Source organism: Hyla sarda, chromosome 5 (assembly GCF_029499605.1).
Source record: "Hyla sarda isolate aHylSar1 chromosome 5, aHylSar1.hap1, whole genome shotgun sequence".
NCBI classification, from domain to species: Eukaryota; Metazoa; Chordata; class Amphibia; order Anura; family Hylidae; genus Hyla; species Hyla sarda.
In genome coordinates, this window is record NC_079193.1 from 273,342,441 (window position 1) to 273,368,864 (window position 26,424).

At 43.6% G+C, this 26,424-nt stretch overlaps 1 protein-coding gene across 2 annotated transcripts in view; it reads right to left on the reverse strand.

Annotated features, from left to right (window-relative positions):
• The window catches only part of KCTD1 (potassium channel tetramerization domain containing 1), a 136,723-nt gene that overhangs the window by 86,542 nt on the left and 23,757 nt on the right, over positions 1–26,424 (reverse strand). The window lies entirely within an intron of this gene.

Consider the following 26,424-nt stretch of genomic DNA (forward strand, 5'->3'; position numbering starts at 1 on the left):
CAGACATCACAGGACTGTAGTAATCTGACGCGTTTCGCTCTCTCTTGAGCTTAAACGTAGACAGTCTACGTTTCAGCTCAAGAGAGAGCGAAACGTGTCAGATTACTACAGTCCTGTGATGTCTGTTTCCTTGCTATGGCATGAATAAAAAGTGATCTTTTAGAACATACCTGGTGCCGGACAATCCTTCCTTCTCATACGCTGTTGAAGCCGGGGCGGGACCGGCGGGTCCGTGGCAGCACAGGTGTGTTGGGGATCTGCCTCCGGAGGTGAGCGGACACCACTGCATTTGGACGGTTACAATAATATCATCTATTGCTTTTTAACATGCAGGTTGCACGAGTCATGTGTATTCCTGAAAATATGTGTATTTTTGTAAAGGTTTTTTGTTCCAGCCCGGTGTGACTGTCCGGTGCATAGGATGGTTTTCACATTGTTTGAGCTGACTTGCGTTATTTCTCTGGTTTGTACTACAACAACTATGATTTCAACATGACCTTGTGGTATTTCCAACCAGGTAGATATATCTCTAAGCATATGATTTTCTATGGTAATACAACATATATCACTGGAAACCACATTCTGGTGTTTTTGCAACACATCAGACAAGGGTTAAAGAAGTGGTCATTAACACAATCATGTTTCACCTGTACGTTTGTTTGTCTGAGTTCTCCACCGCAACCCGTCATCTCCTTCTCAGGAGGCGGGGAGGTCTGTGTTCACAGTGGGTGTGGAATAAGATTTAGTAGTTATTTAGACCTCCGTGTGACATGATACCAGTGCCATGACTAAGAGCACTAGCTCGAAACGCGTTGGCGTTTCACTAGTTTTTAAGGGGTGACATGTCACTTGCCACTTCGGTGGCTACCAGTTTTTAGATGTCTCAAATAAATGTTAAGTTTTAGCTTTTTTTTCTGGGAGCTGGATCCAACCCTTCTACTTTCTTCCACTACTACGAAGAGAAGCGGCTCCTTCATCCGTGCTTCCAGCACCTATGCTGCGGTGTCCACCTGTGAACATTACTGTGGTGAGCTGATCTCTTTCCTTTGTCTTGCACCTATAGAAGTCTGTGGGTCATGTGAACCATTGAATAGCTTTACTGTGTCATGCATGGGAGTCTTTAGTTTTTGGTATATGTCACCATTATATGTCTATATAGTAGCATGCGTCTGAGCCTTTTGTTGGTGGTATTTGTCACCATTGTATGCCTATATAGTAGCATGCGTCAGAGCCTTTAGTTGGTGGGTATAGGTCACTGTTGTATGCCTATACAATGGCATACAACAGAGCCTTTTTGCTAGTGGTATACATCATCATTGCATGCCTCTACAGTGGCATGCATCAGAGCCTTTTGTTGGTGGTATACGTCATCATTGTATGCCAATACAATAGCATGCATCAGAGCCTTTTGTTGGTGGTATATGTCACCATTGTATACCTCTACAGTGGCATGCATCAGAGCCTTTTGTTGGTGTATATGTCACCATTGTATACCTCTACAGTGGCATGCATCAGAGCCTTTTGTTGGTGGTATACGTCATCATTGTATGCCAATACAATAGCATGCATCAGAGCCTTTTGTTGGTGGTATATGTCACCGTTGTATACCTCTACAGTGGCATGCATCAGAGCCATTTGTTGGTGGTATATGTCACCATTGTATACCTCTACAGTGGCATGCATCAGAGCCATTTGTTGGTGGTATACATAATCATTGTATGCCTATACAATAGCATGCATCAGAGCCTTTTGTTGGTGGTATATGTCACCGTTGTATACCTCTACAGTGGAATTCGACAGAGCCTTTTGTTGGTGCTATATATCAAGAAATACTCCCAACACCTGCATGTGATGAAATACTACAGCAGCAGAACAGAGGTATTCCAGGAAAAAATTTTTTTATATCAACTGGCTCCAGAAAGTTAAACAGACTTGTAAATTACGTCTATTAAAAAATCTTAAGCCTTCCAGCAGTTATCAGCTGCTGAAGCTGAGTTGTTCTTTTCTTTCTGACAACAGTACTCTCTGCTGACACTTCTGCTTGTCTCAGGAACTGTCTGAAGCATTAGAGGTTTGCTATGGTGATTTGCTACTACTCTGGACAGTTCCTGAGACAAGCAGAGGTGTCAGCAGAGAGCACTGTTGTCAGACAGAAAAGAACAACTCAACTTCAGCAGCTGATAACTACTGGAAGGATTAATATTTTTTAATAGAAGTAATTTACAAATCTGTTTAACTTCCTGGAGCCAGTTGTTAAAAAAAAAAAATAATAAATACCCCTGGAATACCCCTTTAAGCCACAGCAAATATTTCCAGCTGAAACTATCTACAAAATCCACAGTGCTCTGCTTAAGGCAAATCCGTACCTTGTGAACATGGCCTTACTGCCAATTGTTACTGCCCAGAAAAGAGGCAGACACCTTTTAGTCACACAGTGTACAATGTACAAGCCTCTCCCTTTTATTCTACATTTACAAAATGTTCCACACATTGAAATAAGTAGCTAGAAGCAGAACTGGCATCAACTGCATCAATAAAGGATTTCCAGCAAAACAAATGATTTGCAAACTATCTATTTGTGTATTACACATTCCCAAAACACTCATCAGCTTGTCGGCTTCGGCCTTCTAAAAATGCATTGAAATCAACCAGAGCACGAAAAATACTCCTAATATAGGTCAGATATGCAAAAAGAAAAAAAAAACACTAAAGAAAACAATACTTTTTAAAAGTACTTGAAAGACAATAACTGCCTCTAAACCACATTAACTTTTTTTAATCTTAGTAATTTCTGGAACAATTATTTTGTTTTAGGATCTGATCTGGAAATCACTTATAGCCACAGCAATTCTACTGGCAAAATCCCACAGCTGTTAGCCAGCTTATATAGACATGGTTTTGTCTTCATAGTTGCAACTTGGGGTCCTACCTGTAGAGGTTGGGGGTGTGTGTGTGTGTGGGGGGGGGGGTTGTGTCTTAAATAGCGGTTTTAATGTAAAGTACATTGGACTTTTTCCTTATGCTGATTTTACTTAAAGGTGCAGTGTCCTAAGATGCACAAAATGTATTAAAGTGTACCTGTCGTTAACAAAAACATTTTATATAATGCAGATAATACCATTACATGTATATTTGTAATATAAATTGGTTAAAAAATGGGTACTTTTTTGTCCCTACAGCTATTGTCTGTGTGTCTCTGTGAGGAGTCCAAATACAGGATGTGTGGGTGGACAAGCAGGGCTCTGCGCAGTGAGGACAAGCAGGGCTCTGCGCAGTGAGGACAAGCAGGGCTCTGCGCAGTGAGGACAAGCAGGGCTCTGCGCAGTGAGGACAAGCAGGGCTCTGCGCAGTGAGGACAAGCAGGGCTCTGCGCAGTGAGGACAAGCAGGGCTCTGCGCAGTGAGGACAAGCAGGGCTCTGCGCAGTGAGGACAAGCAGGGCTCTGCGCAGTGAGGACAAGCAGGGCTCTGCGCAGTGAGGACAAGCAGGGCTCTGCGCAGTGAGGACAAGCAGGGCTCTGCGCAGTGAGGACAAGCAGGGCTCTGCGCAGTGAGGACAAGCAGGGCTCTGCGCAGTGAGGACAAGCAGAATTCTGTACACTGAAGGTCTGTGACACGCTCTCAGCTCACACATCCGGATGTTTGACAAGCCAGGAGCCTGCACAAAGCCCTGCCAGTCCCCCCCATCTCTTCCTGTATTTGGATTCTTCATAGAGACATACAGGCAATAGCTGCAGGGACAGCATTTATTCATCCAAAAATAGTTTAAAAAAAATAGGTAATCAATGTATATGACTGCAGTCTTTGAGCTTGGACTCCCATATTGTTGAATGGATTAGGTAGTGGCTGATTAGGTAGTGGCTGAGGAACAGACAAAAGAGGGTTATACTCAATGGAGCATATTCAGAGCAAGATCTTGTTACCAGTGGGGAACTCAGGGATCTGTAATGGGAACCATTTTTTTTTAAATATCTTTATTAGTACAGTAGAATCTCCATTACAGTCCTAACCTCTGTATGTGAGGAAATACATTTAGGGGATCATTATTTCAGACTTATAAGATAAGCAGACAATGTAATGAGGCAGCAAGAAATGCTAGCAGAATGCTTAGGTGTATAGCAGAGGTATTAGCAGTAGAAAGAGGGAAGTGCTCATAACAGTGTACAGAACACTGGTGAGACCTCACTTGGCGGATTGTGCACAGTACTGGAGACCATGGAGACCATGAATTTATCATAAGTGGTGGAAGCTTTAACTTTTCTATAGAGCAAATTTTTTTCTGTATGTAGATGTTATTTTGCATCTTTTTGTATAGAGAAAAAGTAAGTACTCTATTTCTTGTGTATTGTGAAATGCATTTTGCAGTGGATACTAATTTATCATGTGCGTTTTTTTTTGTTTAGATGCTTTTTTTTTTGCGCAAATACGTTTTTTTTAATGCAAAAATAGACCATCAAAAAGGACACGTAGGAAAGTGTTCTACCGAGACAGCCGTGGGATGCAGGAGCTGTCCTTCAACACTGCTAAAGTACATCTACTCCCATCATTTCACAGTCTGTCCCATGATGGAAGTAGTTGTAGTACCACAGCGCTGAGGGACTGCACTTGCACATCCCCCGGCTGGGGGACTATTATGGGACAGTTAGGACTACTACTTCCATCATGGACAGACTCTGCCCATGATGGGAGTTATAGTCCAGGGGCTGAGAGGTAGATCTCACCGGGTCTTTCTACGGAGACCCACTGCGATCCGCATTTATTACGTTTACAGGCCGGCGGCACATATGGCTCCACTGAGCCAGCTGGGAATACTGTATACGCTGTAACAATTCATAATCCCCGCCTCCAGGACACAAGAGCTCTGATTGGTGAACAGCTATTCACCAATCAGAGCTCCCAGCGGTATACAGGAGCCAGTAGGGAGTGCAGTGGAGCCGCATGTGCCGCCGGCTTGTACAGGTCTCTGGAGAATGACCTACTGCGATCTGCCCTTCAGCCCCTGGACTATAACTCCCATCATGGACAAAGTCTGTCCATGATGGGAGTAGTAGTCCTAATGGTCCCAAAAGAGTCCTGCAGCCGGGGGATGTGTAAGTGCCGTCCCTCAGTGCTGCGGTACTACAACTACTCTTGTAAATCCCCTGGCTGCGGGACTCTTTTGGGACAATTAGGACTACTACTCCCATCATGGAGAGACTCTCCAGATCGTAGCAGGTCATTTTCCAGAGACCCGCTGCGATCCGCATTTATTAACTATACAAGCAGGCGGCACATGTTGCTCCACTGCGCTCCCTGCTGGTTCAAGGCTCCTGTATACATCTCTTAGAATTCATAATCACCGTCGCTGGGAGACAGGGAGTTCTGATTGGTGAATAGCTTTTCATAAATCAGAGCTCTCCTCTCCTGGAGGCGGGGATTATGAATTGTGACAGCATAAACAGTATTCCTCGCCGGGAGCCGGCGGGGAACGCAGTGGAGGTGCATGTGCCACCGGCATGTTAACTTAATATGCAGATCGCAACGGGTCTCTGGAGAATGACCTGGTGCAATCTGACCCTCAGCCCTTGGACTATAAATCCCATCATGGACGGAATCTGTCCATGATGGGAGTAGTAGTCCTAAAAGTCTTAAAAGAGTCCTGCAGCTGGGGGATATGCAAATGCCATCCCTCAGCGCTGCGGTACTACAACTACTCCCATCATAGGACAGGCTCTGTCCCATGCTGGGAGTAGTAATCCAGGGGCAGAGGGACAGATCAAAAGGGGGTCTCACTCCTGAGACCCCCTACAACCTTTACTGCTCTGCCTCCTAGTGCTGACGTAAGTAGGGGCAGAGCTACACCGTCCAGGCCTGACTCTGTTCCCATTATGCAAAATGCATAATGAAAACAGAGCCTTTCTGGCAGTGTGTTCCCAAACAGGGAGACTCCAGCTGTTGCTTAACTACAGCCCCCCATGATGGAAGTCATAGTTTAGCAACAATTGGAGGCTCCCTGTTTAGGAACATGCTGCATTATGTGCGCTCTCCCCAGGGGAGAGTGCAAAAAATGTACTAACACATTTTTCGTGCTTTTCTTTTCTTCTCATTTCAGATACATGAATGCGGAGGACTACGTCAGATTCGGTTGACTGCGACGATGACCAGTGTTTTTTTAGTTTCAATAAAATGGTTAATGAGGGCTGTGGGGGAGTGTTTATTTAAATAAATAAAGCTTAGTAGTGGAAGTTATCTTGTAGACCGAATCCATTACTAAGCCGGGGCTTAGAGTTTGCCCCAAAACAGCTATCGCTTACTCCCAATTATTACCCCGGTACCCACCACCACAGGGGTGCTGGGAAGAGCCGGTACCAACATGCCCGGAGCGTCAAATATGGCGCCGCTGGGCCTAGGCGGTAACAGGCTGGCGAGGACCAGTAACAATGGTCCTCGTCCACCCTGGTAACATCAGGCTGTTGCTGCTTGGTTGATATCTGGCTGATAATTAAAATAGGGGGAACCCTGTATGTTTTTTATTTATTTTATTTTTTATAAATAAATTAAAAACGTGTGTGGTTCCCCTTATTTTCAGTATCAGCCAGATACCAACCAAGCAGCAACAGCCTGACGTTACCTGGGTGGGCAAGGACCATTGTTACTGGCCCTCTCCAGCCTAAATAACGCCAGCCTGTTACCGCCTAGGAGCGCCATTTTTGACACTACGGGCCTGTTGGTACTGGCTATTCCCGGCATCCCTGTGACGGTGGGAACTGGGGTAATAGTTGGGGGTTAGCGCTAGCTGTTTTTGGGGCTAACGCTCGTCTTGGTAATGGATTCTGCAAGATGGCTTCCACTACTAAGCCTGAAAATGTAATTATAAAAAACACGACACATTTAAAAAAAAAAAAAAAAAAAGCCCTCGTTAACCCTTTTATTGACATTAAAAAAACACTGGTCATCATCGCAATCTACCGAATCTGACATAGTCCTCTGTATCTCTGAAATGAGAAGAAAAAAAAAAAAAAAAGGTTTTACATTTTTGGTGCACTCCCCTGGGGAGTGCGCCCATACTGCAGTGTGTTTACGTCTGCCTACTGTATCCTGTATATACAGTCATCTATAGACAGATGTATATACAGGATAGCGCACAAAGACTTAACCCAGAACTGTTCAGCAGCAGCATGGGTTAACACTTTCCTTGCTGGGCTCCTGTATAGTATACATGGGTACACTATGCACCCCTGTATACTATACAGCCGGTGGAGGTAAGTAGTGATGCTCTGCACCCTGCATATGTATATGCTAGACATCACTCCTTACCTCCTTACACTCTGTGGGCCGGGCGCTCTGCAACCGACCCATGGAGTGGTACCCTGAAGGCAGTGAAAAAAAGTGCCACAGGGTACAAAAATGACTGTTTCCACACACCAGCAAAAAACAAGAAAAACTGAAAATGCAGGAAAAAGCTGGAACAGTTTTTCTGGCGGTTTTTGCTGGTGGACAAAAAACCTCAATGAAATCCTGGCCTCAAAGCAATAGAACAAAATCCCTGTGTCCACTTTTCCTGTGAGGTGAAGCTCAGGTGTACAAATAGAACTGTGTGGAAGTTTAGAACTTTGCACAAAAATTATCATGTGCCTTGCACAAGTATGGTATATTTGATGCAATTGCACCAAATTTAGACCAACCAAAACGATCTACAAAAAAATTCTACCTACACCAACATTGATAAATTTCCCCCATCTCCAGAAGGATATAGGCCCAGATTTATCAAACTGTGTGAGAGAAAATATAGAGCGATTTTCCCACAGCAACCAATCACAGCTCAGCTTTCACTTTACCAGAGCTTGTTAGCTGAGCTGTGATTGGTTTTTCACTTTTTCTCTTACATAGTTTGATAAATCTGGGCCCATAGATATTTTGGAAGAGCTACGAAACTAGTGAAGAAGAGATTTCGGAGGCCCTCACCATTGCAATAAAATGCTGTACTTTATTCCATGCAGAGCAACAAACAGCAGGTGCATAGCGTGGGACGCCAACAGGAGGTGCAATAGTTATTTTGCGCTGGTAGCGCTTCTTCGGACCCCTCCCCCCACACCTGTCGGCAAGAATTAAATACTACTTGTTGATGTAGTTGAGGTGAGGCGTTTACAAATGTGAATTAAAAAAACAGTGCGGAAAAACACTACAAAAATACACATTAAAAACAATTACCATGTGCATAGAACCATACAAAACTATAACTATACAAATACACCTAAATCTAGTCGGTCATTCAGACCCAGATTGCCTTCTGCCCGTGTGCTTATGGTCACAGAGCTTTTGATACATTTTGTGCAGGTCACATTTTCTGAAATTTCACTCTTCACATACACCAAAAAGCAAAGCTAAGTCTGGCCTGGTGTAGTTTTAGAGACTTTTCAGTGTTTTTGCGCCTTTTCACAAAAAGGTGCAGTGCATAAAACCCTTCCATATCATGTGTATTGCCAAAATCAGTGAGTTGCAACTCAAAATCAGCAGAAAAGTGTAAACCAAAAAGGCGCAAATAAACCCTGCTTTCTTTTCTCTTTTTCTTTTTTTTCCTTCTCCTCTCTCTTCCTTCTGAGAGGTGTGGGGGTGAGGGGGAGGTAGGGGAATGTGACAGTAAAATGTAATGTTTTTGGTGGATTATCTATTTGTATTTATATGTCAACTAAAAAATAAAAATGTTTAAATATTTAAAAAAAAAAAAACCTGCTTGCGCCTTTTTTGTGCCTTTTCTAGACACAAAACAGTCTGAAGACAATGATAAATGTCGGTCTATTAATCTAGTAGACCCTTTTTTAGTTTTCAGAGAATGCACATGTTCATGTGCACTTTATGCAGTATACAACATGGGAGGTTCTGCAGCAGATAGATTCTTTAAAACCAATTTGCTCGCCTCCTATGGTGATAGAGTTGTCTGTGCACAAGTATCTACACCAGTGAAAACCCAACCGGCGTTTTATTTTATTTCCCGCAGTAAGCCAAAAAATGGTGCCCTGCTACACCGAAGAGGGGAAGATGCCGTGGAACTGCAAGCCGCGCCCTGTGCCAGCTTGCTTAAGGTACTGTACCCTTTCCACCACTCTGTTACACCCCCCGTCACCCATGTCCACCCCCCGTCACCCCATGTCTACCGTCACCCATCCCCCCGTCATTCATATCCACCCTCCTGTTATCCATGTCCGTCTTGTCCACCCCCCCTGTCCATCCCTGTCACCCATGTTCACCTCCCCTGTCCACCCCCAGTCTACCCTGTCACCCATGTCCACCCCCCTATTCACCCCTTTCACCCTTCTTTTACCTCCCCTTGTCATCCTTGTCCCCTTGTCCACCCCCCTGTCACCCCTGTTCACCCCCGTCTCCCATGTCCACCCTCCGTCATCCATGTCCACCTTGGCCACCCCTCTGTCACCTATGTTCACCCTCCCATCCACCCCTCTAACCACCCCCCAATCTACCCCTCTGTCACCCATGTCCACCCCCTATTCACCTCTCTGTCTCTTTTACCCCCCCCCCTCGTCCTCTACACCCCTCTATCACCCATGTACACCCCTTTGCCACCCCTTACGCCCCCGGTCACCCATGTACACTTTTCTACACCCCTCTACCACCCATGTATACTCCTCTACACCCCTCTGCCACCCATGTACACTCTTCTGCACCCATCTGTCACCCATGTACACCCGTTTGTCACCCCTATGCCCCTCTGTCACCCATTTACACCCCTCTTCACACCTGTTAACCATGTACACTCCTCTACACTTCTCTGCCACCCATGTACACTCCTCTACACCCCTCTGTCACCCCCTACACCCCCCTGCCACCCATGTACACTCTTCTACACCACTCTGCAACCCATGTACTCTCCTCTACACCCCTCGGTCACCCATGTACACCCCTCTGTCACCCCCTATGCCCCCTGTCACAAATGTAAGCTCCTCTACACCCCTCGGCCACCCATGTACACTCCTCTACACCCCTCTGTCACCCCCTGCCACCCATGTACACTCCTCTACACCCATGTACACCCCTCTGTCACCCATGTACACTCTTCTACATCCATGTACACCCCTCTGTCACCCCTACGCCCCTCTGTCACCCATGTACCTCTCTGTCACCCATGCACACCCTTCTGTCACCCCCTACGCCCCTCTGTCACCCATGTACACTCTTCTACACCCCTGTCGCCCATGTACACCCCTTTGTCACCCCCTACGCCCCTCTGTCACCCATGTACACTCTTCTACACCCCTGTCACCCATGTACACCCCTTTGTCACCCCCTACGCCCCTCTGTCACCCATGTACACTCTTCTACACCCCTCTGTCACCCATGTATGCCCCTCTGTCACCCATGTACACTCTTCTACACCCATGTACACCCCTGTCACCCCCTACGCTCCTCTGTCACCCATGCACACTTCTCTACATCCCTCTTCCACCCATGTACACTCTTCTACACCCATGTACACCCCTCTGTCACCCCCTACGCCCCTCTGTCACCCATGTACACCTCTCTGTCACCCATGCACACTCCTCTAAACCCCTCTGCCACCCATGTACACTCCTCTACACCCCTCTGTCACCCATGTACACCCCTTTGTCACCCCCTACGCCCCTCTGTCACCTATGTACATTCCTCTACACAACTCTGCCACCCATGTACATTCCTCTACACAACTCTGCCACCCATGTACATTCCTCTACACCCCTCTGCCACCCATGTACACTCCTCTACACCCCTCTGCCACCCATGTACACTCCTCTACACCAATCTGTCACCCATGTACACTCCTCTACACCCCTCTGCCACCCATGTACACTCTTCTACACCCATCAGTCACCCATGTACACTCTTCTACACACCTCTGTAACCCATGTACGCCCCCCTGTGACCCATGTACACTCTTCTACACCCCTCTGCCACCCATGTACACTCTTCTACACCAATGTACACCCCTCTGTCACCCCCTACGCCCTTTTTCACCTGTGTACACTCTGCTACACCCATCTGTCCCCCCTGCACACTCCTCTACACCCATCTGTCACCCATGTACACCTCTCTGTCACACTCCTCTACACCCCTCTGCCACCCATGTACACTCCTCTACACCTGTCACCCATGCACACTCTTCTACACCCCTCTGCCACCCATGTACACCCCTCTGTCACCCATGTACACTCTTCTACACCCAAGTACAGCCCTCTGTCACCCCCTACGCCCCTGTCACCCGTGTACACTTTTCTACGCCCCTCTGCCACCCATGTACACTCTTCTGCACCCATCTGTCACCCATGTACACCCGTTTGTCACCCCTATGCCCCTCTGTCACCCATTTACACCCCTCTTCACACCTGTTAACCATGTACACTCCTCTACACCCCTCTGCCACCCATGTACACCCCTTTGCCACCCATGTACACTCCTCTACACTCCTCTGTCACTCATGTACACTCTTCTACACCCATCTGTCACCCATGTACACCCATTTGTCACCCCCTACGCCCCTCTGTCCCCCATGTACACTCCTCTACACCCCTCTGCCAACCATGTACACTCTTCTACACCCCTCTGTCATCCATATACACTCTCCTACACCCCTCTGTCACCCATGGAAAAAGTGCGGAGCCTAATAGTTTTTTTTTTTGCAGGTTTAATGGTGAAGATCTGTGGTTGGAAGAAATTGTCATGATGGCCCAGACCAGATGTGTCACGATTCGGCTGGCTGGAGGCGGATCCTCTGTGCCAGAGAGGGATTGGCGTGGACCGTGTTGGTGGACCGTTTCTAAGTTGCTACTGGTATTCACCAGAGCCCGCCGCAAAGCGGGATGGTCTTGCAGCGGCGGTAGCAACCAGGTCGTATCCACCAGCAACGGCTCAACCTCTCTGACTGCTGAAGATAAGCGCGGTACAAGGGAGTAGACAAGAGCAAGGTCGGACGTAGCAGAAGGTCAGGGCGGGCAGCAAGGATCGTAGTCAGGGGCAACGGCAGGAGGTCTGGAACACAGGCTAGGAACACACAAGGGAACGCTTTCACTGGCACAATGGCAACAAGATCCGGCGAGGGAGTGCAGGGGAAGTGAGGTATAAGTAGGGAGTGCACAGGTGGTGACACTGATCAGGCCTGCTGCGCCAATCAGTGGCGCAGTGGCCCTTTAAATTGCAGAGACCCGGCGCGCGCGCGCCCTAAGGAGCGGGGCCGCGCGCGCCGGGACAACACAGACGGGGAACGGGTCAGGTACGGGAGCCGGGATGCTGCGAGCGCTCCGGGGAGGAGCGGGGACCCGGAGCGCTCGGCGTAACAAGATGGAGAAGAAAAGGGAAAGACGCTGATTAGAGAAGACATCACTTGTGAGTTGCTGTCTAAGGGTGCGTTCACACGGAGTAAATAAAGAGTAATTCACGCTGAAAAATTTACGGGAAAAAAATATATATTTCACGCGAAGACATGGGGGGGGGGGGGTTCAAAGAAGTGAAGGGTTTTTAAGCCATTTCCACGCAAATTGCGCGCAAATTCCACACAAATTGCGTGCAAATTGCCGGTGAACTGCGCACGAATTCCGCACGAAAACAATGTCGGGTGGAATTTTTTTTTACCATTGACTTCAATTGATTTCTGCTAGCGGATTCCGCTTGAAGAATGAACATGTTCTTTCTTCAAGCGGAACGGAATTCAGCGTCGGAATTCTAATAGTAGAATTTCCGCAGTGTGAACAGGCCAGCAGAAATAACATTAAAGTCACTGGGCAGAGGAGATGTGCATTAGTTTGTAGCTGAGAATTCAAGAGGAATTACTCGAGTAAATTCCTCTTGAATTACTCCGTGTGAACGCACCCTAAAGCAGAACTTTAATCTACATAACCACAGATAAATAGATATTGTGCATTTTGTGTATTACGGCGCTTTTCTGTTTTTTCGTTTTTGCTCATCAACCTTGGTAGGGATGCCCTGCAAAAAAATTTTTTACGGAGGGGTGCCCAGAGCCAAAAAAGGTTAGGAAACACTGATCTACACCATGATCAGGTACCACAACGGTGGTTGCCTGGGGTAACTGAGTCGCCCAGCCAATTGGTTTTAACGGGACTAGTTCATTTACTGTGCACTATCATGTCTCCAATGTTCTTACATCTTCTGAATGCAATTAAAGGTTTGTTAGTTGTTGCCAGGGCTAGATCTGCATCACTGTGTAATAGAAACCAGTTATCATAGATAGATTATCTTTTGCGTTTAAAAACAGTCCAGTAGCTTGTAAAATAAAAGGTCTATCCCTATGCTCCTTTGAGTGTTTGGGTTTATACAGGAGGTCTCTCCGGGGGAGTCTTTCTGCTTTTTCCATTGCTTCTTTGCTAACTGAGGTGGGGTATCCTCTCTTTAACAAACGTTGCTGTAAGTAATTAGCCTGCGATGCATAATCTGAGGGGTCGCTGTTATTACGTTTAAGCCTTAGGAACTGTCCGTACGGACATGTTCCAGATGGTAGCTTGTGTAACTTAATAAGGCATTACATGCCGTTGGTTCTCTATACCCGACCGTGCTCAGATTACCATCTTTTAATCAAAACATCCAAAAATTCAAATTCATGGCGACCAATCTTCCATGTGAACCTCAGGTTCATGTCATTGGAAGAATTTAGGGAGGACACGCCTCCTCCCATAGAATTGCATTGAGGGGCGGGGTGTGATGTCATGAGGGGGCGGGGCTATGGCATCACAAGCTCCTGGTGCCAGCTCCAGCGTTTGGAACATTTTGTACCCCTTTAAAAGTAAAAGTACCAATGTAAACTTTTCACTGTGAAAGCCAAGATAGGAGGATGAGCTGTCCTAAAATAAAGAAGTTTGTCTCCAAGTAACCAGTTAAACTGCCCAAACACTTTTCACTGTGAAGCTACATGAATGCTATCTCTCCCATTTTCTCCATAACCACTAAGATTTATCTCTGGCAGCATCTTATACCTCTTAAAAATATAGAACTAAATGACCCTGATGGCAGATGCTGGACCTGTCGAAATGCCACTACACACACACACATTACATTGTGCACAAATCATTATTGTTAATAAAATTCCTCTTTTTTCTAATTGTTTGATTTTGTGCAACAATTTGAGGTCAACAAGTGACAGATAGATAGACAGATAGATAGGACTGTTTTTCCGATTTGCTTTTAAGAATTGTATGGTTCCAATGACAACATCCCCAGTGGCTGATATATGGACAGTCTAGTAATTGCACTTGTTCTTCCAATTTCGTTAGTAATTGTTATTGTATGTGTAAACTTTATTCTCCCTGTGGGTCAGCACCATTACATGGACTGTAATATATCCATGCTTTGCTTCAGGGTACTCCAACTCATAAAACATGGTTTGAAAATACAAGAGTCCTATGCACTTATAGTTCTGCAACAGAAATTCAAGTACTTTAAGCCACAAAACACAAAACAGACACATTGTATCAGACAGTAAGTACTCCGGGTGAGCACTGAGACTTCCACTCTGTCAAATACTAGAAAAATCCAAACAAGTCTTGGTCCCAAAATAATAAAATATCCACTATGGATCTAATTAGTAAATACATCAAAACATCAGCTTAAAGTTTTTTCCAGTTACAGAATACAATATTTGACATTATAACTTTCAGGGTTTTAGTTCCATGCCAGAAAGAATTTGAAACATAGAAATGGAAAAGTGTCAGCAGAAAGACACCAAGTGGTCAGTCCTACTATTTGTTGAAAAATAGCCATACCATTATTTGTCTGACAGCTATGTCTCCTGACCTCCCCTATAAGATTGCCTACGAATGCATATTTATTATTAGGGAGTGGAAGATAATCCACTGCCAGACATATCTCATGGAGAAACAAAAGACAAGGCATGTTGAATGTTCCATGCCCAATCCTTGTTTCCTCTAATAGCAGATGTTTTGAGAAAGTTTTGCTTCTCATATACACAATGTACATTTGGGAGATCCCAAAATCATCAAGTTATGTTGACTGACTAATGTGTATGGATCAAAACACTACACTCCTGGACTGTCTTATTCCAGCTTGAATACTTGAACTTGACCAACATTTTGAGTTTGTCCTCTTGGATTTTTCATAAAATAAACATTGATGTTATGTCTTTATGATAAGCCAAAAAGTGTGCGATCAGTGGGGATTTCAACCTGCTGGGACTCCACTGATGTTTTTGTTTGTTCTAGTGAACCCCCTTAAACCCTTAATGACCACGGACATAAATTTACGTCCTGGTGCGGCGGTACTTAGTGCACAAGGATGTACATTTACGTCCTGTGTATGACAGCGAGCATCGGAGCGGTGCTCGCGTCATACACAGCAGGTTCTGGCTGTTAGCGGCTGTAATGGCCGACATCCACAATCGCGCGGATGTCTGCCATTAACCCCTCAGATGCCGTGATCAGTACAGATCACGGCATCTGCAGCAGTGCGCATGTTAAAATAGATGATCAGATTGCCCGCAGCGCTGCCTGCCTCCGTCTGTCTCCCGGCATCTCCTGCTCTGGTCTGAATTTGAGCAGACCACAGCAGAAGATAGCTGATAATACTGATCATTGCTATGCCCCATGCATAGCACTGAACTTTATTAGCGATCAAATGATTGCTATAGATAGTCCCGTATGGGGACATAAAAAGTGTAAAAAAAAAGTTGAAAAATGGAAAAAAAAAAAAAAGTTAAAAATCCACTCCCCCAATAAAAATGAAAATTGTCAGTTTTTTCCCATTTTACCCCCAAAGAGCGTAATTTTTTTTACAAACATATTTGGTACCTACGCATGCGTAAATGTCTGAACTATCAAAATATAATGTTAATGATCCCGTACGGTGAACGGTGTAAACGTAAAAAAAAAAAAAAGTCCAAAAATTATGCTTTTTAGTCACATTTTATTCCTAAAATTTTTTTTATAAAAAATGATCTAAAAGTTTTATATATGCAAATGTGGTATCCATAAAAAGTACAAATGACAGTGCAAAAAATTAACCCTCATAACGTCCTATATACGGAAAAATGAAAAAGTTATAGGTGGTCTAAATAGGGCAATTTTAGATTACTGATTTCGTACAAAAAGTTTTAGATTTTTTTTAAGTGGTACAAAAATATAAAAGTATCTAGCCATGGGTATCATTTTAATCATATTGACCCACAGAATATAGAACATGTCATTTTTACCATAAAGTTTGCAGTGTGAAAACGAAACCCTACAAAATGTGCAAAATTGTGGTTTTCATTAAAATTTCCTCCCTAAAATAATAATTTATGGGATTCACCATACATTTTATGGTAAAATGAGAGGTTTCATTATAAAGTACAATTGGTCACACAAAAAACAAGCCCTTATATGGGTCTGTAGATGAAATGTGTTATGGATTTTAGAAGACGAGGAGGAAAAAACGAAAACGCAAAAATAAAATTGGCCTGGTCCTTAAGGTTAAAATGGGCTCACCCTCCAAAGGATAGGGGATAAGATGTTGATCGTGGGGGTTCCACCGCTGGGGACCCCGCGATCTCCCTGCTGCACCCTAGACATCCGGTGCACAGAGAGCGACCTTTGCTCCCTGCTGGATGACTGGCGATACAACGTGGAGGCCCCGCTTGTGATGTCACGTCCATGCCCCCTCAATGCAAGTCTATGGGAGGGGGAGTGACAGCCATCACGCCCCCTCCCATAGACTTGCATTGAAGGGTTGTGGCCATGATGTAACGAGCGGGGCGTGGCCGCGACATCACGAGCCTCCGGCGCTGCACCCGATGCTCTAAACAAACACCAGGTGCAGTAGGTCGGACCCCCGCGATCAGACATCCTTTGGATAGGGGATAAGATGCCTAGGGGCGGAGTACCCCTTTAACCCCTTAAGGACACATGACGTACCGATTAGCTCAGGGAGCTGTTCGGGATAGCCGCGGTGAAATCGCGGCATCCCGAACAGCTTACAGGACAGCCGGAGGGTCCCTACCTGCCTCATCGCTGTCTGATCGCCAAATGACTGCTCAGTGCCTGAGATCCAGGCATGAGCAGTCAAGCAGCAGAATCATCGATCACTGGTTTCCCAGTGATCAATGATGAAGATCAGTGTGTGCAGTGTTATTGGTCCCTATGGGAGCTATAACACTGCAAAAAAAAAGTGAAAAAAAAAGTGAATAAAGATCATTTAACCCCCCTTTATGTGTAAATAAAAATAAACATATATGGTATTGCCATGTGCGGAAATGTCCGAATTATAAAAATATATCGTTAATTAAACTGCACGGTCAATGGCGTATGCGCAAAAAAATTCCAAATTCCAAAATAGTGCATTTTTGGTCACTTTTTATATCATGAAAAAATGAATAAAAGCGATCAATAAGTCTTATCAATGCAAAAATGGTACCGTTAAAAACGTCAGATAACGGGGCAAAAAATGAGCCCTCATTCCGCCCCATATGCGGAAAAATAAAAAAGTTATAGGGGTCAGAAGATGACAATTTTAAACGTATTAATTTTCCTGCATGAAGTTATGATTTTTTCCAGAAGTACGACAAAATCAAACCTATATAAGTAGGGTATCATTTTAATCATATGAACCTATAAAATAAAGATAAGGTGTCATTTTTACCGAAAAAATGTACTACGTAGAAACGGAACCCCACAAAATTTACAAAATGGCGTTTTTTTTTCTATTTTGTCTCACAATGATTTTTTTTTCTGTTTTACCGTAGATTTTTGGGCAAAATGACTGACGTCATTACAAAGTAGAATTGGTGGCGCAAAAAATAAGCCATCATCTGGATTTTTAGGTGCAAAATTTAAAGTTATGATTTTTTAAAGGCAAGGAGCAAAAAAAGAAAATGCAAAAACGGAAAAAAAAACAGTCCTTAGGGGGTTAAAACTAGAAGGCTGCATTCACTTCAAGGATAGTATCTTGTTACAAAAATGACTTTAAAAAGGGAACTAATACTGTACGTTGTGTTGGACCAATCTTAAAAGCCTATAGAGAAAAGTTTAGAAATACAATGCATTAAGTACCGTATTTTTCGCCCTATAGGATGCACCGGCGTATAAGACGCACCCAATTCATAGGTGCAAAATCTAAAAAAATTAAGATTGTGAACCCAATAGTGGTCTTCAATCTGCGGACCTCGAGATGTTGCAAAATTACAACTCCCAGCATGCCCAGACAGCCGTTGGCTGTCCGGGCATGCTGGGAGTTGTAGTTTTGCAACATCTGGAGGTCCGCAGATTGAAGACCACTACATAGGAGGTAATACTCATGTGTCCCCGCGCCATCGCTGTCGCCGTGTCCCCGTCGCTCCGGAACGTCTCTGCTGCCGGCATGGTATCTTCGCTCTCCGTCGCCGTCATCACGTCGTTACGCACGCCGACGCACGTACGCGACGACGAGGAAGGAGAGTGCCGGCCATACAGGGGATCCCTGAACGGAGAAGACACCGAGGAGGCAGGTAAGGTCCCTCCCGGTGTCCTGTAAGCACTAACCCGGCTATTCGGTCGGGTTGTTCGGGACCGCCGCGTTGAAATCGCGGCGGTCCCGAACAGCCCGACTGAACAGTCGGGTTAGTGTCACTTTCCCTTCAGACGCGGCGGTCAGCTTTGACCGCCGCGTCTGAAGGGTTAATACAGGGCATCACCGCGATGGGTGATGTCCTGTATTAGCCGCGGGTACCGGCCGTTGATAGCCGCAGGGACCGCCGCGATAGGGGTGTATTCGCCGTATAAGACGCACCGACTTTTTCCCCCCAGTTTCGGGGAAGAAAAAGTGCGTCTTATACGGCGAAAAATACGGTAAGTAGTTATTACTGCATACAGTCATTATAGTAGAACTGTGGTGTTTAAATTGATTCAGCATATTTTAGACACTGTTTTTGGATTCATTTGTCCTGATACATTAAGTCAACATACCAAAATAAAATAATAAAAACGATTGCGTGGGCCCTGAGGGAGCTTTGACTACACAGCTGGTTTCCTTTTGCAGCTTTAAGTCTTCTTATATCAGTAAAGCTGGAGAGAAACAGTTGTGATAGCCACAGTCCATGTTATGTGCAGAGGCACACAGGCTGTGTCCTCCAAGATTGTCTCTAGTTTTCAGGCAGAACTGTTCTCACCCTCTTCCCTAGAGGCAAAGAAGAAGATACGGATAATGCAAGACCTCTTTCTCCTTACTTTCCCAGAAGCAGCAGAAACACAACTGTATCCAGAGAAGAGATAAAGAAGGCCTCAGAGAAAAAGAGAACTTTCCCCAACTGTTGGACATAAACAAGCTTTCCCTGTTCCCAAGGCTTTCAATATTTATTTGGGAATTGTTTTCCCTTGTCCGAAAATACACGATAAAATCTAGTGAAAATATAATAAATATATTTACAATAAAGCATCACAAAAAAAGAAGTTGGTCGGGGCATAATATCTGAACAATAGGTTTAGATATTTATATACACAGAAGGTTTGGCAGATTTTGTATGTTCTTTGTATTTTAGCTTTTGAATTCCTGAATATGCTTTACTAAGGGGAAATCATATTCTGACAGGAAGGGGCTGCAGAACTTTGGGATGCTCTCATACCCTGTTGAAGCCTAGCAAACATTTTGGTCACCAGAAATCAGACATAATTCACTAAAATCAGTATTAACCCCATTTGGGCCTTAAGCCCTTAAGGACCGAAGGTTTTTCCGTTTTTGCATTTTCGTTTTTTCCTCCTTGCCTTTAAAAAATCATAATTTTGCACCTAAAAATCCATATGATGGCTTATTTTTTGCGCCACCAATTCTACTTTGTAATGACGTCAGTCATTTTGCCCAAAAATCTACGGTGAAATGGAAAAAAAAATTGTGAGACAAAATTGAAAAACAAACAAACGCTGTTTTGTAACTTTTGGGGGCTTCCGTTTCTACGTAGTAAATTTTTCGGTAAAAATGACACCTTATTCTTTAGGTCCATACGACTAAAATGATACCCTACTTATATAGGTTGGATTTTGTCGTACTTCTGGAAAAAATCATAACTACATGCAGGAAAATTTATACGTTTAAAATTGTCATCTTTTGACCCCTATAACTTTTTTTTTTTTGCGCACATGGGGCGGGATGAGGGCTCATTTTTTGCGCCGTGATCTGAAGTTTTTAACGATACCATTTTTGCATTGATAGGACATATTGATCGTTTCATTTTTGATCGACTCATTTTTTCATGATATAAAAAGTGACCAAAAATGCACTATTTTGGACTTTGGAAATTTTTTGCGCGTACGCCATTGACCGTGTGGTTTAATTAATTATATATTTTTATAATTCGGACATTTCCGCACACGGCGATACCATATATGTTTATTTTTATTTACACTGTTTTTTTTGTGGGTTTTTTTTGGGAAAAGGGGGGTGATTAAAACTTTTAATAGGGAAGGTATTAAATGATCTTTATTCACTTTTTTTTTCACTTTTTTTTTTGCAGTGTTATAGCTCCCATAGGGACCTATAACTTCACACACTGATCTATTACATTGATCACTGGTTTCTCATATGAAACCAGTGATCGATGATTCTGCCGCTTGACTGCTCATGCCTGGATCTCAGGCACTGAGCAGTCATTCGGCGATCGGACAGCGAGGAGGCAGGTAGGGACCCTCCTGCTGTCCTGTAAGCTGTTTGTGATGCCGTGATTTCGCCGCGGCTATCCCGAACAGCCCACTGAGCTAACCGGCATACTTTTACTTTCACTTTAGACGCGGCGTTCAACTTTGAATGCCGCGTCTAAAGGGTTAATAGCGCGCGGCACCGCGATCAATGGCGCGCGCTATTAGCCACGGGTCCCGGCCCGCTATGACGCGGGGTCACGCCGTGGCCCCGCGTTATAGATCGGGAGCGGACACATGACGTTCCAGTACCTTATGTGTCCTTAAGGAGTTAAAGGGGTGATCCAGGAAAAAACTTTTTTTTAATTTTCAACTGGCTCCAGAAAGTTAAACAGATTTGTAAATTACTTCTATTAAAAAATCTTAATCCTTTCAGTACTTATGAGTTTCTGAAGTTGAGTTGTTCTTTTCTGTCTAAGTGCTCTCTGATGACACGTGTCTCAGGAACCGCCCAGTTTAGAAGAAAATCCCCATAGCAAACCTCTTCTAAACTGGGAAAAACTGACAATTTATATTTTTACTGGGGGAGGGGATTTTTCACTTTTTTTAAAACTTAAAAAAAAAATTTTTTTTACTTTTATGTTTACACTTTAATAGGGACTATTTATAGCAATCATTCAATTGCTAATACTGTTCAGTGCTATGCATAGGGTATAGCACTGATCAGTGTTATTGGTCATTTTCTACTCTGGTCTGCTCAATCTCAGACCAGAGCAGAAGACCCATGGAAGGCAGCGGAGGCAGGGGAGCGGACCTCCATCTGCCATTCTGGATGATCGGATCACCGCTGCAGCGCTGCTGGCGATCCGATCATCCATTTTAGTGACTGCAACGCTGCAGATGCCGTGATCTGTATTGATCACGGCATCTGAGGGGTTAATGGCGGACATCCGCGCGATCGTGGATGTCTGCCACTACCGGCGGGTCCCTGGCTGGCATCAGCAGCCGAGACATGCAGCGCATGACCCGAGCATCTCTCCGATGCTTGCAGTTATGTATAGGACGTAAATGTACGTCCTGGTGCGTTATGTACCACCGCACCAGGACATACATTTATACATTTACATCCTTGTCGTTAAGGGGTTAAGAGCTTAGCTGACCTGAATTATTGATATATCTAGGATGCATTCTATAGCTCATGACCTACTAGAGAAACACTTGCTAAAACACGTGGTCAAAACACTTCTGATCTGTTTTTCTACATAGACAAATTGATCTTATACATAAAGCTTGTCCACTGTGATTAGAATGGGGGACGTGCCATCCAAAGTGATGTCATGTCCAGTGGTCAAGTGACCACAGTATTCTATATGCCCTGTTTTGCACATAATTCTAGAGCAGTATTCTGCAACCAATGGCTTGAGAGACACATGCAGCTCTCTGATATAATGCATGGGGTTCCCAAATTGGGGGCAGTTGCAATTATTTCTGTGCCCTAGTGTGACAAAAATTGTCACAATTCAAGAGAATTTCACTAATTTAAGAGCAGCTTGCCAACATAAAGTCATGTCAAATCTCTGTTCTAAATCTACTGGATGATGTTGTCAGCAAAGCCTTCATTGGTTACATACTACTGTACAGTGCCCTAGTTACATCAGGGTTGCTTAATTCAATAAAAATTTGGCACAGTGGCAGATCCAGAGACTAATCTCGGGAGGGGCACTATCAGGCTATATTTGCATAGGGGATTGTCCGTATGGAAAATCTCCCCACTTGGAATAGTGGCAGGGAGGGCCTTGGGGGGGCGAATTGCCCCTTTGCCCCCATTGATCCGCCACTGGTTTGGCAGGAGGGTCAAAATCATACCATTAGGGAAGCAGCCTTATCATATCTGTAGCAGACCCTTGGGGGGGGGCGAATTGCCCCTTTGCCCCCATGGATCCGCCACTGGTTTGGCAGGAGGGTCAAAATCATACCATTAGGGAAGCAGCCTTATCATATCTGTAGCAGACCCTTTCATTTTTTATTTTTCCACCCGATGTCACTGAAAACAGGCCCTCAAATTTGAATGTGGCTCACCAGCAAGAATAGATTCGGGACCTCTGTTTACAGAGGTCGGTAATGCAGCATCTGCATGGTTTACAACTGCAGGGTTTTACCAAAAGGTAAAATGGACAGTTGGCACTGAGATTCTAACAAATATATTTGAAACAGATTCCATTTAAAGGAGAACTTCAGCAAAAGTTAAACTATTCCCTATCTGCAGGATAGGGGATAAGTAGCTGATTGTGGGGAGTCAGACCATTGGGACACCCCATGATCTCCAGGACAGGACCCCAGCTCTGTCAGTGAGAAGAGCATGTCTTCTACCTGTACACCAGTTCTATAGGAGAGTCTCCTATTGTCCTCTGAGTGATCCTTCTGCTTAATTGTGATCCCGCCCTCTGATAAAATAAATGCTGACTCTGCTTCAGTGTGTACAGTACAAGCTGAGTAGATCCAGATATTAAAAAATATTCTTTATTCTAATCTGTATCTAATTTCTGTTTCTGTTTATTTATTATTATTTTTTAGTACATTATCATGAGGGGAAGCCATCTTGCCTGAACTGCATTTAAACAGCATTTAACCCCCTTAAAAGGACAATGGACGTAAATGTACCCCTTGTGTCCTGGTACCTAACAACCAAGGACATACGTTTACATCCTGTGCTGAATTATGTCTATAAAGCAAGTGCAGGAGCTGCCCTCACTATACAGACAGAGTAATGGATGCAGTCAGCAACCGATCCCGCAGATGTCCACCATTACCCCTTTAACAGCTGTGATTAATATTGATCATGCCACTTAAGAGCTTATTTGACACCCAACATACATGTGGGGGTCTGATCTGTTTACATGACAGCTGGAGGTCCCCTCACATGCTCGGTGCTGGTTCTGGTGTGATCAGCTGATTAGCAAACACAGATCATACTTAGCATTGCTATGCAATTGTAAAACATTTACAAACATTTACGTTTAGTATTACCAATCTAATGATTGCTTACAATACTGGGACTTCAAAAAGTGTAATATATTAACAGTTTTTAAATATATACACACACACACACACACACACACACACAGTTACAGTCATGGCCGTAAATGTTGGAACCCCTGAAACTTTTCTAGAAAATTAAGTATTTCTCACAGAAAAGGATTGCAGTAACACATGTTTTAGATTAGATACATTCCTGGAACAAAATAAGATTAATGCTTATGAAGAAATATAAAATCGCATCCCTTCCCCAATATCGCGCCACACCCCGACCCCTTAATTCCCTGGTTGAACTTGATGGACATATGTCTTTTTTCGACCGTACTAACTATGGAACTATGTAACTATGTTTTGCCAAACACCTGTTTATTCCCTTTGTGTTTATTGGAACTTAACCAAAAAAAAAAAAAGGGAGGAAAAAAGCTAATTGGACATATTATCACACCAAACTCCAAAAATGGTCTGGACAAAATGATTGGCACTCTTTCAAAATTGTGGATAAATAAGATTGTTTCAGGCATGTGATGCTCCTGTAAACTCACCTGGGGCAAGTAACAGGTGTGGGCAATATAAAAATCACACCTGAAAGCAGATAAAAAGGAAAGAAATTAACTTAGTCTTTGCATTGTGTGAGAAGAGAACTGTCTGAGGACTTGAGAACCAAAATTGTGGAAAAATATCAACAATCTCAAGGTTACAAGTCCATCTCCAGAGATCTAGATTTGTCTTTGTCCAGAGTGAACAACATTATCAAGAAGTTTGCAACCAATGGCACTGTAGCTAATCTCCCTGGGTGTGGACAAGAGAGAGAAAAAAATTGATGAAAGGTGTCAACGCAGGATAGTCCGGATGGTGGATAAGCAGCCCCAAACAAGTTCCAAAGATATTCAAGCTGTTCTGCAGGCTCAGGGAGCATCAGTGTCAGCACAAACTATCCGTAGACATTTAAATGAAATGAAGCACTATGGGAGGAGATCCAGGAGGACCCCACTGCTGACACAGAGACATGAAAAAAGCCAGACTACATTTTGCCAAAATGAACTTGAGTAAGCCAAAATCCTTCTGGGAAAACGTCTTGTGGACAGATAAGACCAAGATAGAGCTTTTTGGTAAAGCACATCATTCTACTGTTTACCGAAAACGGAATGAGGCTTACAAAGAAAAGAACACAGTACCTACAGTGAAATATGGTGGAGGTTCAATTATGTTTTGGGGTTGTTTTGGTGCCTTGAATGTGTGCAAGGCATCATGAAATCTGAGGATTACCAACGGATTTTGGATCACACTATACAGCCCAATATCAGAAGCTGGGTTTGCATCTGAGATCTTGGGTCTTCCAGAAGGACAATGACCCCAAACATATGTCAAAAAGCACCCAGAAATGGATGGCAACAAAGCGCTGGAGAGTTCTGAAGTGGACAGCAATGAGTCCAGATCTAAATCCCATTGAACCCCTGTGGAGAGATCTTAAAATTGCTGTTGGGAAAAGGCGCCCTTTCAATAAGAGAGACCTGGAGCAGTTTGCAAAGGAATAGTGGTCCTACATTCCAGCTGAGAGGTATAAGAAGCTTATTGATGGTTATAGGAAGCGACTGATTTCAGTTATTTTTTCCAAAGGGTGTGCAACCAATTATTAAGTTAAGGGTGCCAATAATTTTGTCCAGCCCATTTCTGGAGTTTGGTGTGACTATGAAAAATTTAAGGGGTGTCAACATTTACGGCCATGACTGTATATTATATATATATATATATATATTAATGCCCCTCCCCTAATAAAAAAATAAAATTACTCCTATATAGTAAAAAAAAAATAATGTAGAAAAAAAATATAAACATATTTGGTATCACTGCGTGTAGAAATATCCAAACTATTAAAATATTTATGATAACACATCAAAAAATACTAAATACCAGAATTGCTGATTTTTTTGGTAACATTGAATATCAGAAAAAAAATTCATAAAAAGTGCAAAAAATGGTACCGATAAAAAATACAGATCATAGCTCAAATAAACACTTATTTTGTTAAAAAATTTGAACTTTTTAAAAAGTAGTTCAATAATAGAATAGCATGTAAATATGGGTATCATTTTAATTGTATTGAGCCAAAAAGAATAAAAACTAAGTTTTATCTCAAAGTGTACAGCGTAAAAACTATGCTGTAAAAACACCCCAAATGTTACAGAATAAATAAAATTTTATTTCCCCCTACAAATAATAGTTTTCTATTATTTAAAGGGTACCTCTCATCAAAAAAACTTTTGATATATTATAGATTAATGTATACAGAATAACTTTACAATTGCATGTTATTAAAAAATATGCTTCTTTCTATTTAATTTTCCACTTTGAAGAAATGACCACTAGGGGTCTCCCTACCAGTCCTGGCAGCAAGCATTTCAGACTCATGCTGGAGTCCTCAACACTACGAGCTGCCAGTCTGCTTTGTTCACAAAGGAGAACACTCAGAGCTGCCAGCCTGCTTTGTTCACAGCCTGTTTGGCTGTGAACAAAGCAGGCTGGCAGCTCTGAGTGTTTAGGACTCCAGCATGAGTCAGAAATGCTTGCTGACAGGACTGATCGGGAAAAATACAATAGAAAGAAGCATATTTTTCATTAACATGCTATTGGAAAGTTATTCAACATTAATTAATCTAAAATATATCAAAAGTTTATTTGATGAGAGGTACCCTTTAAATGAAAAGTGTTATTGCAAAGTAAAATTGGTTGTGCAAAAAACAAGCCCTCATATGGGTCTGTGAATAGAATTATAAAAGAATGATGGTGTTTAAAAGGTGAGGAGGAAAAAAAAATGCAAACAT